Genomic DNA, 13791 nt, shown 5'->3' with positions numbered 1-13791 from the left:
GGCCCCGTATAAAGACCACCTCCAGGAGATAGTGGTCAATCGTTCGACTTCCATGATCCTGTGTCTCCCATTTAACAAGCATTGGCATTGCCAATAGGTCTCGCTTGTGGGACCTTATAAGTATTTAGTTTTGCAGCACAATATCCTTGGTGCAACAACATCAACTGTTGCATGCCTAAACACTTATAAGGTACAAGGTTTAGCCGTGCAACAGCTGATGTTGTTGCACCAAGGATATTGTGCTGCAAAACTAAATACTTATAAGGTCCCACAAGCGAGACCTATAGGGTGCGAATTGATGGGTAAAGCCCTTGGGCTCTAAACAGTGCTTTTGAGGGGTTGCTGTCATCAGAAATATGTGGGTAGGAGTGGGCCTTTTTTGCTCATCATTTCGCTTGTATCCCTATAAGTGGGTGTGGGCTGCTGTGTGGTTCTTGGCAAATCGAGACTTCTGCTAGTGACTCTTTAGCACTAATTGAAATAATTTTGCACGAACAATAGAACAACAAAAAGCCTGTGGAGCAAAACATGAACAGCGCATTAGATACCTTACAGTTACATAATTTGATTGGTTCTTTAAAAGAATTCTTAGGGTCACGATTGAAAAAGCATGCAAACTGGTTTCTGGGAAAAGATGCATGTTTTGAAGCTAGGAATTATGGCTGGCGATATGCTGCAGTTGTTGAAATATTCCGGGGTCCCTGGCATTCTGTGCTCTCTGTGTGATACCGCTATAGTGAGCTGCTAACTTCAATTAATGCAGTACAAAGGGATGCTGTCACTCCATGGATGTAATAAGATTTGCTGAGTGTACTCGTGGGCAGTGAATAATTAGGGGAGGAGAAATGCCTGAGGCAAAGCGGCCGAGAAAGGAAAGTAATTAGGGGGAGGAGAATTGAGGCCAGCGCGCACCGAGTCACAGACAATATGCTGTCCTCTTTGAATATGAATTTGGCGTGTTATTCCATAAAAGTTTTCAGGAGGGTTTGATGTATTATCTGGTTATCCATTACAAAGACGCAGTTCCCGAGCGTGGCATGTTGAATAACAAAAGAAAATCATATGAGATGTTCAGATATAGGCAGGTCCCTCTCCTTTCTTGATTGAAAGTTCTAATTAAGTGGATCGGGAGGGGGGGGAAATGAACTGGAATTAGCTGTCAAAAAGTCACATTTAAGTGAGCGATGGGCTGGTTTGGCAGTAAACATTTAAATGATATAAATTGCCATTTAAGTGTATGGTTTATTTAATGTTTGTCATGCATTAATGTGACATGACACTGCAGTGACAATCAAGCAGCTTGTTCTAATTTGAGCATCTTTAGGGCTTTTGTGCGGTGTGCTTTACACGAATTAAGACGATTGCTGTTTTAATGTGTCAGTTTAAGAGGGTTTTTTCTCCTTAGCATCGGTTAACGAAACAAACCCATCATTTAGAAGCGGAAATGCAGAGTGGCACCCTAAGTCTTTTGATATAAAAAGATGGAACAGTATTTGCTCGAGATAGAAACGTTTTGTTAAGCCTCCGTGCAGTTTGCAAATTAGGTGCTGTAGTCATGCGTCTTTTGCTGAGTTCTATGACTGAACATGATCGAATACAATTTACAGCACCTTGGAAAACGGGTCGTGAAGTAAAACCGAATTCAGTTTTTAAACTGTATCATTGCATGCAACGCATTGCCATCTCTGTTCTATCTCATTGAAGCATTTAAAAACAAGCTCCTGGCATTGCTGTGGGGAGGGGGGGAAGAGAAATGCACGGCCGTGAAAGTGGCTCTCGAGGGCGCATTCCTTTGAAGTGTCGGGTCTGATGCAATTATGCGAGGCAGGCTGGTTAGGAAGCAAATGGCAAGGGAGGGAGGCTGAGGCTTTGATGTGGGGAGTCACAAGTGAAGTGAATAATTAGGGGAGGAGAACTGGAAGGCTGATAGGCAGAAGGCTCAGGCAAGCTCGTGCACGAAGGAGCTTGCTGTCACGTGATTCACGTGAACTTAAAGAAAACCGCAGCGCAAGAAGCCCTTGGTTTCACGAGGATTTTCAGGACATGAATTCTCGCTCCGCTGAATGCGCTTGCGCGTATTGATAGGACGCGAGACCTAAAAACCTGGTTGACCAGGCCAGGGTTAACTGAATGTTGGCTGAACCCCGCCTCTATACCTAAAGGTGCCCAAGAATCAGTTACATTGTCCTACTGGAATTCTGTTATCTGTAACAGAATATCAACTGTATCCTCAGGTAGTCTGACTCATTTATATTTGTCCCACAAACGTTCACCAACATTTGAAGACTTTATGTATTATGTAAAAGCCCCATGCCATAAGATCTCTGTTTATTAAATTTAGGATAGGAACCTTGCCAATTGCATTGTTTACTTGTTCATGGAGCAAAAACAGTGGTATTCTAAATAACCTATTTCCCTTGGGCTGTGTCAACTGTTGGGGAGAGGCTGTAACCTTAAAGCTAGAGAGGTCGACCTCGAAGCTCGGGACCGGGATCGAGTCTCGGCAACGACGCTCAACATCTTGTGATTCTGGGCATACCACTAATTCTCGCCGTGCCGAACAAAAAAAAATCATGTGTCCTTCTGTAACGAAACTTCTGCTGATGTAAAGCGCTCTGAAACTCTATGTCCCGGGTCTAGTTCATGCTATGAAAACTGTGGAAAATGAAGAACATGTTTTATTTTTTTGCTGTGCATATGCAAAACAGCATGCTCGCTGGATAGTGCCTGTTTGCCGGCTCCTTGGGATTGATAATCGACATACAGCCCTGGGAATCTGAGTCAGAAAATAGGTGTTTTGTCCCACTTTTTTATGCTCTATCTAGCACATTAGAGCTACGGTTGGGTCAACGATCTCACCTCAAGGGCGATTTCCATTGACTTAATGTTTTAAAGATTTTGGAGACTTTTTATTATACTTTGCGCTTTATGCTTCCCTGCATCAGATAGCGCTTGAATATACGATTATACCACGATTTCAATTACCACGCATGGCTTTACCACGCGAATTTTACATCGCAAGTGGCTTTACCACGCTGGTATTTACAACGTAGGATTTTACTACGCCTAGAAACGTCTTACCTGCACGTCTTTCTCTACGAGCCCTTACTTCCATCCTCCATTGAAACAAGCGTCAAAACACGTATACCAAAATAAAAAAAGGACTGCTTTTTTGACGTACACGGCACGTCTTTGGGGGAGGCTCTTTCCTTTTTCTTTTAAATTTATGTTCGTTTTTTTTTTAAAGTAACCTGCTTGTTATTTTTGGGGGGGGAGACCCCCCCCAGCCCCCCTCCGAGCCCCCCCCCCTCTGCCCCCCAAGCCCACGCAGAACGACTTGAAGGAATACCACGTCTTCCCCCCCAGCCCGTGGTAAAGACGTCGTGGAAGGCACCCTGCGTGGAAGGCACCCTGCGTGGTAAGTGTCACGTGGTAAACGTTAGTAGTGGTAATGCCTTCGTGGTAAATGATGTTTCCCATAGCGCTTGAGCACCTCTGAACTAATGTGTACTGCTAGATACCATTGTTGGCATAGCGGACCCTCCTAGAGCTCATTTGTAGGTTCTTTCTGAGGATTTTTGCCTCTTTTGATATTGTTATAGCATGGAGGTATTTTAAAAAAGCTCTATAGCAAATAGATGCATCATGAGCTTAATTTATCTTAAATTATTTGTTTGAAATGATTTGTATATTTATCTCGGGCAAATGTCCCAGAGTAGAGCTACTTTACTGTGCTCTATTGCACATAGATGTAATATGATCTTAATCTAATTTAATTTACCTTAACCGTAATGAACTGTGCGGGTATTTTTTTTTCTTTACTCATCACGTAATATATATATTTCTGAGATGTTTGTTACTGTGCACTATTATGGTTCTTTGAACCGATATAAGGTTTTGCTGATTACAGTAGGAACAGGAAAGGAAAGGACCAGAGGGCAGGGAAAAGAACAAAGTTAAAAGAATGGTAAATAGCAAGAAAAGAAAGGTACAGGAAGTGCATGGGAGTACAGGGAAGGCAAGGGTTAGGTAGGGAATGAGAGGAAGATACAGGAAGATTTTAAAGAAGAGCGGGGGGTTTGGAGAAGGTACAGGAGAAAGAGTTACAGTAGCTACGCATTGTGAAGGGAACAGAATGTACTGGGAGCGAAGAGTACAATGTAGGGAAGGAAAAAGGTAGGAAGGATAAATCAGTAGGAAAGGTAAATGATGACAGTAGGAGGAGGGAAGTGGAGGGAATATGGTATGATAGAAAAGGAAAGAAAGGTATGCCAGAAGTATGTGAAAAGAAAGGAAAAGGAAAAGAAATGAAAGGAAAGGGGTAAAGTAGGTTGTGAGGGAAAAGAATGGTGAAAAGTCCCAGAGAAGACAGAGGAGATGCAAGGGAAGGAGAAAAGTAAGAAAAAGCAGGCAAATGCAGAACTGAACGTGGGATAGGTTTTCGTGGAGTCGGCAGTGAAAGGTAGGTGAGGGAAGCAAAAGATTGGGAACCAATAGGGAGAAAATGGAATGGAAAGGTTACAGAAACAAATCGAAGGCAGGGATAGAGGCGATGAAGAATGAGTAGGGTAAGAATGCGGAATTGATAGTGAAGGGGCGACAGGAAGAGGAGGTCAAGGGAAGTTGGGCAGGTGGGTGAAGGTGAGAGGAGGGCAAGGCAGGGGTTCTAAAGGCACAGGGAAGGGTTGTGAAAGCCAGGAAATGGGAGAACAGTCGAGGAAAGGATGGGTAAGATGGACATCTTCAACACCCAGACAGCCCCAACAGACAGCAACACAACAGACCCTCCGCACACCATCGACCATGCCCCCCCTGCTAGCCTGGGCCAGCGTGAGCATCGATGACACCATCAAGACCATGCGAACAATCCACTGCGGCTCTCCGTCAGACCCATTCCCGCACCACGTCTTCAACAGAGCAAGCAGCTCCATTGCACCCCACCTGCGCAACGTCATCAATCTCTCCCTCGAGACCGCGACCTTCCCAGAGATCTGGAAACACGCCGAGATCAACGCCCTACTTAAAAAACCTAAGACAGACCCAAGAGACCTCAAGAACTTCCGGCCCATCTCTCTGCTCCCCTTCCCGGCCAAGGTCATAGAGAAAACCGTCAACAGACAGCTAACCCGATACCTCGAAGAAAACAGAATCCTGGACCCTTCCCAGTCAGGGTTCTGCAGCAACCACAGCACCGAGACTGCCCTCATCGCCGCCACCAATGACATCAGGACCCTGCAGGACAACGGCGAGACCGCATCACTCATCCTCCTAGACCTCTCTGCCGCCTTCGACACCGTCTGCCACCGCACACTACGAGCACGCCTCCACGCCGCAGGGATCCGAGACAAGGCTCTGGATTGGACCACCTCCTTCCTCTCCGGCAGAACCCAGAGCATCCACCTCCCCCATTCCGTTCCAAAGCCTCCGAGATCATCTGCGGCGTACCCCAGAGATCCTCCCTCAGCCTGACGCTGTTCAACATTTACACACAGCCCCGCTCACACACGTAGACCGAAAGCACGACCTCAACATAATCTCCTACGCCGACAACACTCAGCTGATCTTCTCCCTCACCAAGGACCCCATCACCACCAAAGCCAACCTCCACGAATGAATGAAGGCCGTCGCCAACTGGATGGAGACTAGCCGTCTGAAGCTGAACTCAGACAAGACGGAGGTCCTCATTCTCGGCTCCAACCCCTCGGACTGGGACGACTCCTGGTGGCTGACAGGACTGGGGGCAGCCCCGACACCCACCGATCACGCACGCAGCCTGGGAATCATCCTCGACTCAATGCTCTCAATGACCAAGCAAGTCAACGCCGTCTCCTCCTCCTGCTTCAACACCCTCCGCATGCTCCGCAAGATCTACAGATGGATCCCGACAGATACAAGAAAGACAGTCACCTAGGCCCTTGTCAGCAGCAGACTCGACTGCGGAAACGCCCTCTATGCGGGAGCCCCGACCAAGCTCATCAAACGACTACAACGCATCCAAAACGCCTCGGCACGACTGATCCTCGACGTACCACGCCACGGCCACATCACCCCCCACCTGAGAAACCTTTATTGGCTCCCCGTCAACAAGAGGATATCCTTCAAGCTCCTCACCCACGCACACAAGGCACTCCACAAGACCGACCCAGCCTACCTCAACAGACGGCTCTCCTTCTACATCCCCAAACGCCAGCTACGCTCCGCCGACCTCTCACTTGCCACCGTCCCGCGCATCCGAAGAACAACCACCGGTGGGAGATCCTTCTCCTACCTCGCCGCCAAGACATGGAACACCCTCCCACTGAGCCTACGACAGACCCAAGACCTGCTGACCTTCAGGAGGATACTCAAGACCTGGCTGTTCGATCAGTAGCGCCCCCTCCAAGCGCCTTAGGACCCTCGCGGGTATGTAGTGCGCTTTACAAATGATTGATTGTTTGTAAGAGATGGGATGGAGAAGACGGTGGGAAGAGATAGGGAGAGGCCAAAAAAAGGCAAGGGCTGGATGGAAAGGGACAAAAAAGAAGGTTGTGAAAGGAGAATGAAGTAGAGGGGAGTGGTAGCCAATGAGTGAAGGGTAGACTTGTTCAAAGCAGGCATGGGACAGGAAAAGAAGCGTAAGAGATCAAAAAAAACAAAAGGGAAGAGAAAGGAAAATGGTAAGGAAGGTCATAGATTGAGGGCAGCAGTATTGTAAGGGATAGAGTTATAAACAGGAAGGCAAGTGAAGTGTCACGTGGAAAAGGAGAAGGTAGGATAAGGTGTTATGGTAGAGAAGACAATGGGGGAGAACATAGAAGTAAGAAGAGGTGAATAGGTTACATTAGGTTTGGAATAGTAAATGATGAGAAGCTAAAGGATGAAAGAAAGGGGGAGAGATAGTCAAAGGTAGGACAAGGAAAAGGCTGCAGCAGGGCAAATCAGTGAAGGGAAGTAGGAAACGTAATATAAAGTGAAATAGAGAGACATGTAGGGAAAGGCAGCTGTGGGAAAAGCAAGGAAGCAAAGGGGCACAGGCTGCTGAGGTGAGAGATGGAAAGTGTTGGCATGGAGAGGGGAGTGGTAGGGAGGTAATGGAATGAGGGACAGTAAAAGATAAATGAAAAGAAGATGATGGGAGAAGGAAGGAAGTGAGAGGGAAGGACGAAGGGAAGAGAAGGGAAAGTGCAGGAAAATGGGAAGTTGAAGGAAAGAAATGGACGGCGGTAGAAAAGAGTAGCAAATGGGTAGGGAGATAAAGGAATGGGAGGGAAGGGAACAGGAAGAACGAAGAAGGAAGTGAAAGAAGGAAGGGAAGTGAAAGAAGGAAGGAAGGGTAACAAAAGAAAGGGAAGGGGGTTGTATACTGCATATAGGAGAGGAGGAGAGGGGACAGTCAGGAAGGAATGGGAATTAGAAAGGGAAAGGAATGAGAGAGAAGGAGGGTAGATGGGGAGGGAATGGAATAGGGTATGGCGGAGGAGTGAAGGTACAGGGAAGGACATGGGCAGAAGGGATGGAGAAATTGCAGGGAAGAGAAATCAAAAGCAAGGGTGATGGAAGGTGAAGATAAATGAATGGATGGGCAAAGGGAAGGGGGTTATTTAGAATGGAAATGGACAGATATCGATCCCGGGGCGTTTCAAGAGAGGGGAATACGGGGATGGGAAAGAATTAATGGAAAAAATGGAAGGAATTAGAATGGATGGGTTTGTTGTATGGACAATAAGGGAAGGGGAAAGGGAATAAGAAGGCAGAAAAAAGTTAAGGGAAGAGAAGGGGCTTGGGCAGGGACAGAGAGGAGAGACAACCTGAAGCCAAAGGAATAAGAGTATACTGTCAAGGAGTGGGGAGTGAAGTGGGGAGGGGAAAGAACAGGAGGGAAGGAGAATCAAAAGTTGGGAATGTAATGGAAGTCGAAAGGGTAGCTATAGTGAATAGGAATGTAAGAAAATGGAGGAGAGGGGACAATTTGGTGGGCTGGTATGGGGAAGGGAAAGGGTGAGGTGGATGGGAACTAAAGAATAAGGAACAGGGCTTCTGATAAGGAAGAGAAGGGGGAGTAAGAGGGAGATACGTTAGAATGGGAAGGAGAGGGGGAATGAAGCAGAGGAAAGGGATGGGATCCAAGGGGACAGAGTTGGGGTGGGAAAGGCATTGGAGGAATTGTAGGGAAAGAAAGTGGTAAGGTGGAAGGAAAGAGTAGGAACTCTGAGAGTAGGCATAGGAGGGGACAAGAGGGGACAGTAGGGCACAGAAAAGAAGTTCTGGACTGGGTAATGGAAGGAGAACAGAGATGGCCATCAGTTGCATAGGAAAGAAACACCACAACGAAAGAAGTAGGGGAAGAAGAGAAGAGGATGTGGTAATGAGGTATAATAAAATAAGGTAGATGAGTGTGGGGCGGTAAGTGATGAGGAAGGTAGGAGAATCAAAGGGAACTGGTTTAAATAGGTGGGAAGGTGGTACAGGTGAGATAGGGATGAAATATATGCGAAAGGAATGGTTGTATGACAGAGGCACTCATGGCTAACATAGCCCATAGAACGAATGTGTCACAACAACGCATACCTTTACCATGCAAGTTTGTGGTAAAGTCATGACTGGTAAAGGGATGTGTAGTAAATATCACACCCCAGCTTTCCCCTACCCTAAACCCTAAATAGTACCCTGAAACCCCCCAACCCTCCTCATGGGCCCTAAACACTAACCTGACCCCCGAGCCCTAAACACAAGCCTGACCCCCCGAACCCTAAAAACTACCCAGACCCGCCTGAGCCCTAAACTCTATACCTACCCCTGAGCCCTAAATCCTACCATGACCCACCGGAGCCCTAACCACTACCCGACCCCACCCCTCGAGCCCTAAACACTACCCCGATACCCCGAGCCCTAAAAATCAACCCAACCCCTCCCTGAGCCCTAAAAAACACCCTAACCCCACTTACCAGACCTCGTCCTCTTCCGATCCTCCCTCTTCCTGTGCCCGCCCATCTCACATCTAGACCGCGCACTGCCTTAACCACACATTTGCGTGGTTAGGGTATATGTGTGGTTAAGGCATATGCGTGGTTAAGGCAAGCGTGGTTCCGCTTGCGGGGAAACAGCATGCATGGCTCTTCCGGCTTTATAAAGGCTGTTTCCCAAAAGGAATGGGTGAGTAGGAAACAGATGTGGTTTGAATGGAATTGGGTATGCTTATAGAGCGGGGGAAGGGAGAGGAAAGTGGGCAGAAGGGAAAGGAATGGACAATTGTTTCAGAAACAGGAGAGAAAGTTTAGGGAAAATGGAGGGAAAGGGAAGTGGCGAGGGGACTGGTGTGGAAGGAGGTGCTATGGAGGGACACAAAAGGATAAGAAGGTATAGGTATAATGTAGATAAGGGGAGAGAGGGAAGGGAAGGAAAGGAAAGAAAGAAGAGGGAAGAGAAACGACAGGCAAAGAAGAAAGGAAGTGAAGCGGGTTCAGTGGACCATGAAGGGATAGGCGAGGTGTCCAATGGAAGAAGAGAACAGGAAAGGAAAATTAATAGGAGGGCACCGTAGGGAGGGCAGTGAATTGATGGGGGTATGGAAAGAAAAAAGGGCAATTGGAAAGAGGAAGGGAAGGAAAGGGGGTTGTTTTGTGATGGGGAGATGGGAGGGAAAGGGAAATGAAGTGAAGGAAATGGTGGTGCAGTGTGACGGGAGGGGAGTAAAGGAGAATGAATAGTTGGGAATGGAAAGGAAGTAAGAATGGTATCAATGGTGAAAGGAACGGAAGTGATGGGTGAAAGAATGGGTGGAGCAGGGTAAGGAAGGGTACAGAAGGGAAAGGAAGGAGAGGGAATGGAAAGAGAAGGGGTAGGACTTTGGTATGGAGGAGACTGGGAAAGGGCAGAATAGGGAAGGGAAGGAAAGGAAGTAGAGGAAAGGTGAGCTTGGCATGGAATGGAAGAAATGGCAAATGGCTTGGCATGGAAGAAATGAGTGGGATGGTAGCAAGGAGAAGGGAGAAGGAAAGGAGAAGGAAATGGAAATGACTGAAGGGAGAAGGAAATGGAAATGACTAATGGGATGGAATGGTGTGGCAGAAAAGGTAGAAGAGAGAAGGGAATGGATGCGGTAGGGCAAGGAAGAGAAATAAGTGGTAATGTTAGTAGGAACGGAAGATAGAATGAAATAGAGCTGCGTAAAGAACAGGGAGTACTAGGGAAAGATGAAGCAAACTAGGAGAGTAGGGAATAAGGAGGGAAGATGGGTGGATGAAAGAGGTAAGCCGAAAGAAGAGAAGAGAAAGGAAAGCAAAGGAAGTGGGCAGGGTAGGGACAGAAGATGTGGTGGTAAAGGCAAGGGAGTGAAAGGGAAGGGAAGTTAATGGAAGAGTAGGGGATGGATGGAGAGAAATGAAGCGGGCGGGAAGGAAGGGAAAGGTATGGTTGGGTGGGAGGATGGAGTAGGATAGAAGAGAATTAAATGGTGGAGGCAGGAATGTGGAAAGGGAGGAAGAGACTGTGAAATGGGCGAAAAAGCTATGGAAACTGAGGGGACGAGGATATGAGAGAGAAGATGGTGGAGAGAATGGGGAGGGAGAGGACTAGAGTGAAATGAGTGGATGGACTAGGCAAGGATAGGGAAAGGAAGGGTACTGACAAGGAAGGGAATGAGGTAGGGTAGGGACAGGAAAGACAGGGCAAGAGGTCAGAGGGGGAAGGGAACAAGGAAATGAGTTGGAGAGTCTGGAGGTGTGTGTGTGTGTGTGTGTGTGTGGTAAGGAAATAAAATAGGAAGGAAAGAGAAGGGGTGAGTAGGTATGGGGAGGGATACGGAACAAAGGGAAGGTAAGAAGGGGGATGGAAGGGAAGAGTTGGAATGGTGAAGGAGAATGCAAGGGAAGTGGAGGGCCTGGGAGGCATGGATGGGTAGGACACGTAAGGGAAGAGAATGGAATCATAGGACAAGTAAAAGGGGGAGGCACAGGGCTGGGTGTGAAAAGATGGGGAGGCAATGGCGGCTTTAATACAGGGAAGGGAGGAAATAAAGGAGTAGGGGAAAAAGAGTTGTTATGAGATAGAGAGAAAGGGCAGGAAAAAGGGTAGAAAGGGGGAGGGGCAGTGGGAAATTGTAGAGCCGGCAAGTGTAAAGACAATTGAGAAGGAATGAGAATAACTAGAAGAGGAGGGTGGAAGGGATGAGTAGGGAAGCTTAGGGAAGAGCGGGAAGGGAAAGGGTGCAGCAAGGCAGGGAAATAAATTGCACCGGTGTCAGAATATCAGAGGAAGGAAGGATAAATAAGATAAGGGAACAGGGCTGAGTCTGAAACAGGAGTAATAGTCAAGAAAAGGGGTAAGGGAATATCAATGGATAGTTGTTGGTAATAATGCACGGAAAGAGGAGGTAGGGGGAAAACGAGAGGGTAAAGGATGACAAGGGGTAGGTTAGGGACTGGAAGGGATAGAATGGTAGAGGTGGGAGAGTGTAAGGAAAAGGAAAGGATTTGGACAATAAAGGTAGGTACTGGGATGCAGGGCAAGGGGCAATTGAAAAACAGGACGAGAAAACTGGATTAGCAAGGGACAGGTGGGTATGGATGGAGTGTGGTGAGGTAAGAGTGGGAAGGGAAGGGGATGGAAGAAGGGAGTGAGTGGAAGAGAACGAATGGGAAGTGATAAACAAGCATTTACAATGCAACGGTTTCGCCTTTGACAAAGTTAGAGCTATTGGCATTGCAAATGACAAATTGTTTATTTATGTGTTGGTTTTGAAAACAGATAAATAAATGGCATTGTCATTTACAATGTCAATAGCTTAATCTTTCGCAAATGCGAGACCTAACAAAAAAAAATTACATTTGGATTTGAAGTGTATGTTTGAAGTGTATGTGGGGGGGGGGGGGGGCAAAAATAGAAACTTTAGCGTTTGATAGTGTGCGTATCACAAAGCACAGTTAAAATGTGGGAAATAGTTGAATTACTCGAATGTCAAGAGTTCTAAAACGCTCTTCGACCCGTAAAGAAAGGCAAAAACGCCAAGACATTGAAATAATAATGATAGAACAAAAGCAGTGATGTAAGCAGTCAGAAGGCAGGTGTGAGAAGTTAGCCAATTTGTTTTCTATGTTATAAATCTCGGTCTCGTCAGGATTTTCTCCGCTTTGTTACCGGTATTTTTTTTTTTTTTTTAACTACAGGTACCAGAATGCAAATGGAATCAACTCAGACTGGCACGCAGGGTAGGCACTACATACCTACTCGAAAAAGCGAGCTACATAAACAGCCTCTGCGAATGTAAACACGGTGTATCACAAAGGGAGAGGGGATTAAACACCGCGGTTCTGCAGATTTAAATAAGTTTCCAAAACTTACTCTTGTGCTTGCCGCCTCCCCAGGACTGCTTGGCCAGGCTGGGGCTTCTGATAATAGCCCTGCCCCCAGACTTCAAGGCGTCCATGACTTTCCCAGGGAAGGCGAAATCTCAGCACAGGGAGCTAGCACTTATCAGCTCCCACAAACTTTTCCAGTCAGAGTCGAAAACTTTTTGCGTCGGTGGGCCTGGGAGGAGGTATTTATGTAAACTGCTGGGCTTCACAGGTTGGTCGTGTGCAGGCAGCAATAAATAATAATAAAAACGCCTTGAATTATGTGTGAAGGGTGGTGCATAAATCAAACCCTCTTTGGTCGGAGACACGGACAGCGGGAGGGGGGGGGGCGGGAACGGACAGCGGGAGGGGGGCGGGAACGGACAGTGGGAGGGGGGGCGGGAACGGGCACTGTGGAGAGCAGCATGGAGGGAGTCCTGGTTCCATGCCACTTTCATATGTACATCGGAAAAGGAACACAAACATTTGTACCTGTAACATGAGCAGCATGTTACCGTAAGAAACAGTGCTGTCCTTTCACGGCCAGGAAACAAGTTAATCTTAACGATATTAGATACAGAACAGCCGGGCCAGTTCAGAGATTTGACTCTGAACACGAGGTTTCATAGATAGAAACCATTCGCTGTCAGCGGATAGGACTGAATGGTGAACAAACGGCAGTTGTGTGCAGAGCGCTCACCTGATGATTTTGTCTGCTTGGTATTTATTGTACGCAAGACTCCTCACAGTGAGACTGGCAGGACCTGAGTTTGTACTTGGGCCATGGGTTTCGGGTACTGCTACAAGAGCGTAAGATGCAGAGACATCAACACATGCGTTAAAGTTCTATGGAACTAGACACAGCGGAACTTCTGGGTTAGAGGCCACATGCCATGAAATTGGAGTAGGTAGGTCGGGTGGGACCTCAGAAAAGGTTTTTACTGCAACGGGTAATTACGAGGTATTTTCCTCCGGTCTTGTATCAAAATTAGGTTTTATTGATGTCTGGTTATTTTGTTTCTCATCACAGTCCAGGGACCCGAAAACTGTTGCTTGTAGTGGTTAGAGTCCGGAATCCATGGTTTTCTTACTCCGTAGTGGTAGCTGTAGTGAAGCAGTGAATGTTTACCCTATGATGAGTAGGGGTTTGAACTCCGATGAACATTTTGCGCAAGAGTTATCACCAGTGTTTAATCTCAGTGTGGAGCCAAAGGAATTTGGAAAGGAAAATGAAGGCGACGTCGCCTTATGGCTGTCATTGCTGACCTAAGAACTGTGGCACACGGTTCGAGTCCCAACCTCGTCTCAACATTCTGCAATTCGGGACGAATGTGTAATGCCTGGCTCTCATGTAAAGCGCTCAAACCCCTTTGGGGCACATTTGCGCTATGTAAAACTGCAAAAGTAAAATGAAAAAAAATACTAAACAAGAAGCACGGGCACACGGACGGGGAGGGGGCGGGAACGGGCACACGGACAG

The sequence above is a fragment of the Lissotriton helveticus genome, chromosome 12 (genome assembly GCF_964261635.1).
Source record: "Lissotriton helveticus chromosome 12, aLisHel1.1, whole genome shotgun sequence".
NCBI classification, from domain to species: domain Eukaryota; kingdom Metazoa; phylum Chordata; class Amphibia; order Caudata; family Salamandridae; genus Lissotriton; species Lissotriton helveticus.
This window is presented reverse-complemented; position numbering follows the sequence as displayed.